This window comes from Erpetoichthys calabaricus, chromosome 10, assembly GCF_900747795.2.
Source record: "Erpetoichthys calabaricus chromosome 10, fErpCal1.3, whole genome shotgun sequence".
In the NCBI taxonomy this organism is placed as follows: Eukaryota; Metazoa; Chordata; class Cladistia; order Polypteriformes; family Polypteridae; genus Erpetoichthys; species Erpetoichthys calabaricus.
The window spans coordinates 6028545-6040752 of NC_041403.2; the positions used below are offsets into that span (position 1 = coordinate 6028545).

Genomic DNA, 12208 nt, shown 5'->3' on the forward strand with positions numbered 1-12208 from the left:
AGGATCACCCTCTTTGAATGGCGCGCATAGGCTACTGTATGTAAAGTTAAAAACATAACATTCTGTACACCCATAACGTGTGTCTTTTAAATGTGTTTAGAAAATGGACGGACAATCTTCATTCTGCCTATTCTAGTTCATGATCACCAGCCTAAACACGCATGGTGAAAAATTCCGAACTCCATGAAAATCGTTCATGTACAGGAGTGGAGCATGCAAACGAGTTCGCCTTGGGAAGACATTCACGATCCGTTCATGGCCTGTAAAAAGAGGAACGTTCATTTATAGGAGCCGCAATGTTAGTAATGGGCGGAGTGAAGCCTCGCAAAGGATCGAAACATTTGAATCAATTGTGTCGGAAATCGTGTCGAAGTTTCGAAGCATTTGACACACATCTCTCTAGTGACATGTCCTGGCTATCTGCATTAACGTTACGCAAAGTATTACACTTTTATTTTATTATTCGCAGCTACAGATTGGCAACAAAACTGTGCATCATATAGTAGATATTTTGTCATAAACCCAGCATATGCAAACTTAAGAAGAACATGTTCATAATAAATAAAACTTTCCAACCAATACCCCCATCCTCCTGAACACACTGACTTAGCTCCGCTCCCACCCCACTCCCCCACGTAATTTTTGCTATATATTGCCTTTGATTCTTGTAAGTCTAAGCAATATCCTCTGATGAAGACCGCTGGCAGGGGCTAACAGCTCAGGAATAAAAACTTCTTCATGACACGTGATTAATTTTCTCCCTTTGTGGATCTCCAGCTGCAAATATGCAAACCGTATCACAGACTTTCTCTTCCACATATATTTTTTCATTCTTAGGAGAATATAGCAATGATACTCTCATGTCAATGCAATCAATTTAACATGCATATCTCAAACAAAATACATTGTCTACATCTGCTCTGCTAAGAACAGTAGTAGCTCAGTTGTGTGTAGTTAGGTAATTGGCCCGATTAGGTGGCTCAATGGCATCACTGCTGTCTCCCCATAAGGAGACCAGGGGTTTACGTCCTTGATCCTCCCCGAAAAAATTCCACCTTGGACACACCCCTAGTTAAACTGTGCACTGAAAAAAATGGCATGTCAGATTAAAATAATAAAAATATGTATATCAGTTGCACATAATAAAATTGTTTTTATCAAAAATAATTTAATTATGCTTAATGCACTAAATTAATATATCCTGAAACACGATATTTTTATATTAAATGAATGAAACTTTTTCATTGCCTGTTACATTTATTATACAGTATTATGTTAAATGAACATGTCAATAAAGTATTTGTTTTATAAACTCACCAAGTTACTTAGCTATAACCTTTTTAGGTTGTCAATTATACTTATTCCAGTATCGTTTTATAGTTCATGTTCAAAGTTATTGTTAAGAAATAAATAGGTTTCTTATACCTTTTTATTTGGTAAAAACAATTAAAACCAAATGCAAAAGATTGTTATTCAAAAGCTGAATTGTACACCAGCTGTACAAGAACACTGCTTCTTTGGTTGTGCCAGAATGCCATGGCCAATGTATAACTAAATATGAACACAAAATGTACCTTGGATAGAGTGTTATATTATAAAATACATTTATTTCATATTTGTATAACTGTATATATTGTAGAATAAATGTTAAATATTAGCAAACTATAAAGTGCAAAAATTGCTACTTGGCACCTTCTTTAACAAAATAATGAATTATTTTCAAACGAGCAAATTCGGCAACCGCATTGTATTGTATTCGGGTGTATTATTTATTTGTCTGTATTAATAATATTTATCTGGTTGAGTTATGGTAACACTAGTGAACAACAATGCTAAAACTTGTAGTCCCGTAACGAAAGTCAGAAATCTAAGTACGTAAACGTATAAATCTCGACAACTTAATAGTATATTTACTAACTTGTGACGTAGTGAGCACAGTTTGATAAAACATTAAAAGAGAATACAAAGAAAAACGCAAAACCGCGTAATGGTAGTCTGTGTGATGAAGTTTTTAAAATGAATATCTGAATATTTCTCGTGTTTTTTTTTTTGTTTTTTTTTACTTTTATTTCACTGACCTTTTGCTTCTTTGAAAGTCACGTGACTTTACCTTCGCGTTATCCGACCTCCGGTGACGAAGACTCCGCTTGGTGCTCATTAATTTCCGGTGAGAACCAAGTAGAACTATTCTGACTTCTACCTAAATGACTGAAATTAGCATATTGCACATCCCACAAGATGCAATAAATTAAACACGATCGAGTTATGTTCAGAAGTGGAACATAAACAGCACATGTAATATAAAGGAAATACATTTTTGTAAATGTAACAACCTGACATTTCCTTTTTTTCCAGTGAAGTTAACACATTCAACACATTCTTGACTTTTCATACTAGTCCAGTATTCCACAAGTGTATGTTCATTTTATAATGCGACAATTAAATATTTGAAAGACTTCGTCAATCACACCATCCAAATCTAATTTCTTGGCATGCATGGAAATTACTGCGATATTTGACAACCGCACGTCTGTCATTGTTGATGGCAGATGTCTTTTGATCAACGTAAGTTTTCTGAATGATCTCTCGGCCTCAGAAGATGTCACTGGTATTGTGGACAGCGTCTTCGTATTTTTCAATGGATTGCAACATGTCCAGCAAAGAAGTGGCTACAATTTCACAACTGTCCTTCTTTCGCGAAACTGAACGCTGTAGTTGCTTTATTTCAATGTCGAAATCGGTAGTGTTTGTCTTGTATTGCTTTGCCAGAGGAGTCAAATTCTCATCGTCTACGAACTTTTCACTGCTAGGTACGAAATAATCAATTGCTGAGATCACGCGATTCACTCCATGTCTGTGATAAACTGATGACACTCGTTGACTTAATGCCAGCCTCTTGGCTATTGCTGGGCTATACTGAGTGATCGAGCAAGGAGCTGCAGCTCGCAGTATAGTTGATAAGTACATGCGGTTCATTATTTGCCGTTTTATTTGATATAAATATGGAAAGTGATACTATGACAGTGAAAGAACAGTGACAAGAAATCTCATCAAAATTTTCGGTTAGTCACCAAATTTTTACCAGGTCCTGTAACAGGTCCCTAGAAGTTTTACCGGGTCCTGGGACCTTGCTGGACTTGGTGTTGGGCCGCCACTGACTTCAAGTAAACGCATATCTGCAGCAAAGTTATGTTGCTTTCTATCCTGAAATGGCTTAACGTTCACTTCCAGAAAAACAATAGCGGGATCTGCAGTGCACACTGTACAAAATAATGCCTTAAAAGTACTTAAAAAAATAAGGCAACAAATTACAAGCAATATATTTGAGTAGATTTAATATACTGCACTATTGAGTAAACTTAATTTATTCATTTACTCAAATTTACCTGAAATAATTGAGTTTGATTAAATATAAGTAGTGGCAAATTTTTTTTTTATTTTACTCCGATTTTCATTTGAATTACTCAAAAAATGAGTAGTAATGCAATGCTGGACAGTAATGACTGTTTAACAAATAAATGCTAAAATTCCATATATCTTTATTTATTTGAACATACACAGATAGTCAACAACAACTGAGTTATATTTTCAAAAAAAAAATGAAATCAAATGTCTAAGGATAATTTTTACTGAATTACTGACATTCAAATGTCAATGCAAATTTTCTTTATTTTTAAAACTTGCACAAAAAGTATATCTCAATCAAATAATGTCCCAGGAATTAAAGGTAAACAGGAAAGAAATGTAGAGAGTGAAAGAGTGAAATCCCCTGGCAGATGCCGCTCTTCAGACACGTCCTGCATTTACGCCAACATATCCGTTTAAATGAATGGCCGCCTTTATTTTTCAGTATGCGGTAGCGAAAATCCTGAAATAAAATAGGACGTAGGAAATCACAACAGTTTTTTTTTTTTGCATTGTTAAATAAATCACAGTGTTAAAAATTAACCAGAAAATATATGACATATGCAGAACACTAATTAAATAAGAGGTCAAATAATACCATGACGGTTAGGCAAATATCTTTTTATGTTGTTTACAAGTCGTAGTTTAGGACAAACGCCATATCCTTCTCAAACTTATCTCAAAGTGTCATTTTCTTTTTCTGTGTAAAAATAAAAGTTTTAAACGATAAAAAAAATAAGAAATACGTAACTATCCAAGAAATGTGCCTTCTTTTTAAAGCACACCAGCAAGGGAGGCTGTTAAAAAGACACTACCTTGCTCGCCATGTTTCCCACATGAAGGGAAATGTTTCGTGAAAACGACAACTGCTTACGTCTGTAACGAAATGAAATACTAATTGTTCATTACGGAACTAATATGCTTTATACTTACAAATTCGTAGAAAAATAGCTCTTATTATGGATAAACGTTACAGGTGAGTGCGTTGTTGTAAAGACCAAGAAATCGATGTGAGAGGAAGTGCAGTGTCATTAAATTTAACTTAAATGTGTTCAATTCACAGTATATATTTCTTTTACTTAGAATAAGTTATAAAAAATGTTTACATTTTAAGAAAAATAATAAGTTAACATCTCTGCCCGGGTTTGTTTCCTGCACCTTGCGCCCTGTGTTGGCTGGGATTGGTTGCGGCAGACCCCGTGACCCTGTAGTTAGGATATAGCGGGCTGGATAATGGATGGATGGATAATAAATTAACATTATTCTTAATTTTTTTTTATTGAATTAGAATTAAATAATCAATAAAAAGGGTAAAACCCATTTTTATTAATTAAAGTAATGATTATTTTGCGTATAGTTAGCTATTTTTGTTATTATTTTACAGTACAATACAGCGCACATCTGGGCCAGTCCGAGTCGGACGGACTGTAGCTACTAAAAGCTGAAAATAAAAATCATACCAGTTCCTAACTGAGTTAAATGAAATGCGAGAGAAAGCTTACCGAAAAGGAGCCAAAGCGAGTAGATTGTGCTGTCATTTATTTGCATCATTTGCTAATAAATAATTGCGCGACACTGGTAAATTAAAACACGTGAATAAATCAAGTTTTACAGGCAAGATATTTATTTACACTGAAACGCATGTACTTTTTTCTCGTGCTTGTGCGCCATCTAGTGGTCATATAATGGCTAAGTAGTCAAAAATAGCGGTAAAGTGTTAAGAAAGAGAATCTTCTTCTTCTTTCGGCTGCTCCCGTTAGGGGTTGCCACAGCGGATCATCTGTCCGCATATAGATTTAGCAAAATTTTACACCGGATGCCGTTCCTGACGTAACCTTCCCCATTTATCCTAAAAATAGGAAGAGAAGTACAACGGGCTTAGAGTGAGTGTCTTCATTCCAGAAGTTTGAGTGTGTATGAATGAGGTTGGTTTTAAGCCCTCGATGTCTCAAAGCCCGATAGATTCCTTTGGATTCACCACATAACAAAGCTTGACCTCGTGGTGACATGTGTTTTTTCGCTATAACATATTAAAAATGGTGTCTTTATATTTTTTCCAGCACCTCTTGAGTCAGGCAGCACGGTGGCGCAGTATAGCGCTGCTGCCTCGCAGTAAGAAGACCTGGGTTTGCTTCCCGGGTCGTCCCTGCGAGGAGTTTGCATGTTCTCCCCGTGTCTGCATGGGTTTCTTCCCACAATCCAAAGACATGCTGGCTACGTGCATTGGCGATCCTAAATTGTCCCTAGTGTGTGGGTATGTGTGCCCAGCCCAGAATTTGTTCCTGCCTTGCTCCCTGTGCTGGCTGGGATTGGCTCTAGCAGACCCCCGTGACCCTGTGTTAGGATATAGAGGGTTGGCTAATGGATGGATACAGAGCCCTCTGTTTGAAGTAAAGTCCCATTTTATTCTTGATTTGTTTAAAATAACAAACAGTAGTGACTGGTGAATAAAATTTGGGCTGGGGCATAGATTTTGGAGGATCAAACTGAAGCAGCACTTATCTATTATATAGTGCCTTTGATATCTATTACACAGATAGATAGATAGATAGATAGATAGATAGATAGATAGATAGATAGATAGATAGATAGATAGATAGATAGATAGATAGATAGATAGATAGATAGATAGATAGATAGATAGATAGATACTTTATTAATCCCAAGGGGAAATTCACATACTCCAGCAGCAGCATACTGATACAAAAAACAATATTAAATTAAAGATTGATAATAAGGCAGGTAAAAACAGACAATAACTATGTATAATGTTAATGTTTACCCTCCCGGGTGGAATTGAAGAGTCGCATAGTGTGGCGGAGGAATGATCTCCTCAGTCTGTCAGTGGAGCAGAACGGTGACAGCAGTCTGTCGCTGAAGCTGCTCCTCTGTCTGGAGATGATCCTGTTCAGTGGATGCAGTGGATTCTCCATGATTGATAGGAGCCTGCTTAGAGTCGCACACAGCATTCCATAACAAGATACCCACCTTTTTCGCTAGATGAGGTCTTTTTTATACAAAAGTAAAAGGTACAGAATTAGATTGCTTACATCATACAAAGTTTCTTATCATCATTTGTTGTTTGCAATTGCTAGCTGGACACAGGGCAAAATGACCCGTACTAAATTATAAGTAAACACTGTCAGCAAAAACACGTAGATCATTAATGCCAAGCATCACGTGTTTGTGTTGCCATTTTCAGCTTCTTTCTTTATTAGCACAGAAGCTGAAGGCAGATACCTTCCTCATACAGCAAATAAACAGAGAGTTTACTGCTGACAGCCTAATGTAGTCTGCTTGCATCTTGTTTCAGCTGCCCTTGATTACCTGAAAACGCTTTTACATTATATAGTGAACTTTGCTAAATGTACTTAATAAGATATAAAATCCAAACCTCACAACTATTAATTAATTTATCTTATTATAGAGAAAAGCCAAGCAAAATGACACCTTTTATTGGCTAACTAAAAAGATTACAATATGCAGGCTTTCGAGGTAACTCAGGCCCCTTCTTCAGGCAAGATGTAATTTATCTTATTATAATATTTTTTACCACAACAGCAACTTTCTGCACATCCATGAAGTGGTTGGCAACAGACAGAATGGGTGAGCAATGGCATTCAATTCACTGTCATATGAAAAAGTTTGGGAACCCCTCTCAGCCTGCATAATAATTTACTTGACTTTCAACCAGAAAGATAGCAGTGGTATGTCTTTCATTTCCTAGGAACATCTGAGTACTGCGGTGTTTTCTGAACAAAGATTTTTAGTGACGCAGTATTTAGTTGTATGAAGTGAAATCAAATGTGAAAAACTGGCTGTGCACAAATGTGGGTCCTCTTGTTATTTTGCTGATTTGAATGCCTGTCACTGTTCAATGCTGATTACTTGGTTGATGAGCTCGTGAAGCCTTGAACTTCATAGACAGGTGTGTCCAATCATGAGATATAAAGGTATTTAACTCTTTTAGGGCTAATTTTTTTTTGTTTCTTTTCTCCCAGGGCTGAATATTTTTCCAAAAACTAACTTTTTTAAAAAAAAAAACACAAAGCAATTGAAATCAACCAAAAATATTTACTTTTGACAAATGTTACTGTCTTGCATGTTGTATGAGCCTGCATACTCTATGATTTCACATACATATCACACACATTTTACACAGCAAAGTCCTGCAAAGCCTGATCTCGCTCAAAGCAGCCAATTTCAGTCATTGCCACATTGCACTGCTTACCATATGTGTTGCTTTGGTGCCTACTTTTCAATTGTCTGTTGCTGTACTTTCTCACATATATTGTTAGTGTGTACTGTAGAGAGACAAGTCACCCGTTTGCCATCGTGCCATGCCACTGCCACCAAGTTTTCTGAATAAAACTTTGCAGCAGCATGTACCTATCATCACGCGGCATAACCTGTCCAAAGCCACCAGGGGACAAAGCACGTTTGGACCAATGCTCTCTGAAGTTATATCACCAGTTCTGTCCCATCTCTATTTGTAATGCCACAGCGCGCTTCATCTCGTCTTTTGTTGTGGGTTTCCACTTTGAAAAATGAGAATGCGATGCAAGCGCAGCCCGCGATTCAAAAAATTTCTCTGCCTACCTGTTTGTCTCATCTGACAGTAGCTGAAAAGCAGCACCAGGAGAGAGCAGCCTGAAGTAGTTCAGCAGCTGGTGATCTGTCGTGTCCAACAGCAAGCCATGCCGTCTTGTGAAGTCCGGTAGCCCACGGATCAATGTCTCTGTATTCCTCCCACGCGAACTTTGCCGTAGATGCATCGGCTGCACGAATTGTTCAGCTGGCAGCGGATCAGCTGGCGTGGCATCGGCTGGTGTCCGATCAGCTGATGCCGGCTTCTCACTCTCTTGTTCGATCTCCTGATCGCTGTCAATAAAATCCAATTCTGAAAAATCAGAGTCCGACTCCGCGATAATGCGCAAAACATGGTCTGCCGAGTGTTTTCTTTTCTGCACTCGCTTCGCTCCCTTGTGACATGTCGATGCCATCTTGCCTTTGTTTACATTTCGCAACTCACGCACACGCAAGGATTAGTTGCCGAGTCAACGAGTCTAGCATTCCTCCAAGCACAGAGGGAATGCCTGCGACGTGACAGTGAGTTTTGTCGCCATTAACAGCTGATTGTCGCCCTCTATCCCTCTATGTCGACTTTTGTCGACATTCGCCCTCAACCCCTCCTGTCGACAAAAGTCGACATCCGCCCTAAAAGAGCTACGGTGGTCAGCTGCAAGTTGTGCTACCTTCCCTTTGACTCTCCTCTGAAGAGTGACAGCATGGGATCCTCAAAGCAACTCTCCAAAGATCTGAAAACAAAGATTGTTCAGTCTCCTGGTTTAGGGGAAGGCTACAAAAAGCTATCTCAGAGGTTTAAACTTCGAATTTTCTTAAATTAAACAGTGACAAAACTGAGGTTCTCCTCATTGGTTCAAAATCATCATTATCCAAAGCCAATAATCTTTCACTTATTATTGATAACTCCGTTGTTTCCCCATCACCTCAGGTCAAGAGTCTGGGTGTCATCCTCGACGGTACTCTATCTTTCCAATCTCACATTAATAACGTCACCCGGTCTGCTTACTTCCAAATACGTAATGTTAATCGCATCCGCCCCTCCCTCACTCCCCATACCACCGCCATTCTTGTTCATAGTCTTGTTACTTCTCGGCTGGACTATTGCAATTCACTCCTCTTTGGTCTCTTTAATAAATCTCTCCATAAGCTTCAGCTGGCCCAGAATTCTGCAGCACGCATCACTACTAGAACCCCCTATATTCACCATATTACTCCAGTCTTGCAGCAGCTTCATTGGCTCCCGATTAAGTTTCGAATTGATTTTAAAATTCTGTTATTAACATTTAAGGCCATGCATAACCTCGCCCCTCCATACCTGTCTGACCTTCTTCATGTTGCCGTTCCCTCCCGTAACCTTAGATCCTCTTCTTCCATCCATCTGACCGTCCCTCTTGCCCGTCTAACCACCATGGGGAGCAGAGCATTCAGTCGTTCTGCTCCCAAGCTCTGGAATTCATTACCTACCGAGTTTAGAAATATCAAATCATAATCATCCTTCAAATGTAAACTTAAAGCGCGTCTGTTTAAAATGGCTTTTTCTTTATGATTACAGTGGTTATGTTTGGTTTTAATTTTTATATTTTCTGATGTTTGTAGTTGTTTATAATTGTGTCTCTTATTTATTTATTTATTGTTTGTTCGGTGTCCTTGCGTTCTCAGAAAGGTGCCTTGTATAAATAAGATATATTATTATTATTATCTGCAGTGGGTTGGCACCCTGCCCGGGATTGGTTCTTGCCTTGTGCCCTGTGTTGGCTGGGATTGGCTCCAGCAGACCCCCGTGACCCTGTGTTCAGATTCAGCGGGTTGGAAAATAGATGGATGGATATTATTATTATTATTATTATTAACCTGTCAGTTTCTGTAACTGTAAGGAATGTAATCAGGAAATGGAAGGCCACAGGCACAGTTGCTGTTAAACCCAGCAGGTCTGGCAGGCCAAGAAAAATACAGGAGCGACATATGAGCAGGATTGTGAGAATGGTGACAGACAACCACAGATCACCTCCAAAGACCTGCAAGAACATCTTGCTGCAGATGGTGTACCTGTACATCGTTCTACAATTCAACGCAATTTGCACAAATTACATCTGTATGGCAGGGTGATGAGAAAGAAGCCCTTTCTGCACTCACGCCACAAACAGAGTCGCTTGTTGTATGCCAATGCTCAATTAGACAAGCTAGATTCATTTTGGAACAAAGTGCTTTGGACTGATGAGACAAAAATGGAGTTATTTGGTCAGAACAAAAAGTACTATGCATGGCGGAAGAAGAACACCGCATTCCAAGAAAAACACCTGCTACCTACTGTTAAATTTGGTGGAGGTTCCATCATGCTGTGGGGCTGTGTGGCTAGTTCAGGCACTGGGACCCTTGTTAAAGTTGAGGGTCGCATGAATTCAACCCAATATCAACAAATTCTTCAGGATAATGTCAAACATCAGTCACAAAGCTGAAGTTACGCAGGGGTTGGATATTCCAACAAGACAATGATCCAAAACACAGTTGGAAATCTACAAAGGCATTCATGCAGAGGGAGAAGTACAATGTTCTGGAATGGCCGTCACAGTCCTCTGACTTGAATATCATCAAAAATCTATGGGATGATTTGAAGCAGGCTGTCCATCAAATTGAACTGAACTGGAGAGATTTTGTATGAAGCATGGTCAACAATACCTGCATCCAGAATCCAGACACTCCTCAAAGGCTATAGGAGGACAGCGTCTAGAGGCTGTTAGAGAGGCTCAACTAAGTATTGATGTCATATCTCTGTTGGGGTGCCCACATTTATGCATCGGTCTAATTTTGTTATGATGCATATTGCATATTTTCTGTTAATCCAATAAACTGAATGTCACTACTGAAATCCTACTGTGTCCATAAGGCATGTCATATATTACAAGGAAGTTGCTACTTTGAAAGCTCGGCCAATGAGAAACAAAAATCCAAAGAATTAAGAGGGCTTCCCAAACTTTTTCATATGACTGTATATGGTAATAAAAGGAAACGAGAACAGTTAAAGGGTTGGGGCCCCAAGAGGGATGGATGCCTTGTTTAATCAGGCCAGTGATGTCTAATAGCAGTACATTCAGACAATAGTACAAATGCTTTGATGTTGTCCTTTGCTTAAAGTGACAAGGGCTTTGGGCTTGTTCAGTGCATTTTCACTTTTCCAATCCGTGTCCATCTGCACTTGTAACTACCTTCACTTGGTCTGCTGTATTAGTCCCATGAGCTCTGTCCTGCCGATTACGCCACTGCAATATATAGAAACAGTGTTTCTTTGGCTGTTCACCTTGTATTGTGAATGGTAATCTGCACTTGTAACTGCTTTACGTGGTCAGCCAGCTGCTGAATTAGTCCCATGAGGTCTGTCTGGTCTGTCATCTTCCAGGAATAATCCTGCCAATTACGCCACTGTAATAAATAGGAACAGTGACCGTTAAAGGGTTGGGGTCCATAGAGGGAATCCCTATTGAATCTGGCTAGTGATGTCGAGTAGCAGTGCATTCAAAGAATAGTAAGTGAGTTTCAATGTCATCTTTTGTTCAAAGTGGCTTATGTACCTATGTAGGGTCATTAGCTTGTTCGGTGCACTGGGTCTCTTTGGCTGTTCACCTTGTATTCTGCATGGTCATTTTCACTTGAACCTGCCTTACTTGGTCTCGCAGCTGCTCTATTAGTTCCTGAGATCTGTTTGGTCCATCATCTTCTAGGGATAATCCTGCCGATTATGCCACTATAATAAATAGAAACATGAAAAGTTCAAATGTTGGGGTACCAAGATGGATGCTCCACTTAATCTGGTGTAAATAGACACAAACAGAAATGGAAACAAAAATCCAAGGGCATTCTGCTCCAAAGTATGGCTTCCTCAGCCGATATTGGTTGCTTCCTCGTAAAAGGATCTTTCCTGTCCAGTACCAGGTCCATCGATAAATGGTAACTTCTGGACTGAGCTCTTCTTAAATAGTGGAAAGGACCAGAAGGGACAGAATTCTGTAGTTTGGGTGGAAATGTCATCAGAGGTCCTCCAGGATGTCTTCCTTCACTCTGTAGTGAAAGAGAGAAAGGAAGTTAATGACTTTGGTCAACCCTTTATCATTTCCTCTATATCTCTTACCTGAACAGACTCCCAGAAGTGCTCCTTTGGCTCATGTGTCCGACTCTATATATACATGTTACATGTAGTGTGTAGTAGTTATGGAAGAGCCCA

General features: G+C 39.0%; 1 long non-coding RNA gene across 10 annotated transcripts in view; it reads right to left on the bottom strand.

Moving 5' to 3' along the window:
• Nucleotides 1-3522: 3522 nt before the first annotated feature.
• LOC114658748 (uncharacterized) overlaps nucleotides 3523-12208 on the bottom strand; it is a 45911-nt gene continuing 37225 nt past the window's right edge. For 7 of the 10 annotated variants that reach the window (XR_003717456.2, XR_007936056.1, XR_007936058.1 and 4 more), the window contains 2 exons: nucleotides 6188-12045; nucleotides 3523-3868 (listed from right to left, as the gene is read on the bottom strand). This is a non-coding gene — a long non-coding RNA (uncharacterized LOC114658748). The remainder of the gene's footprint in view (nucleotides 3869-6187; nucleotides 12046-12208) is intronic. The other 3 variants (XR_007936059.1, XR_007936063.1, XR_007936061.1) reach the window with 3 other exon arrangements.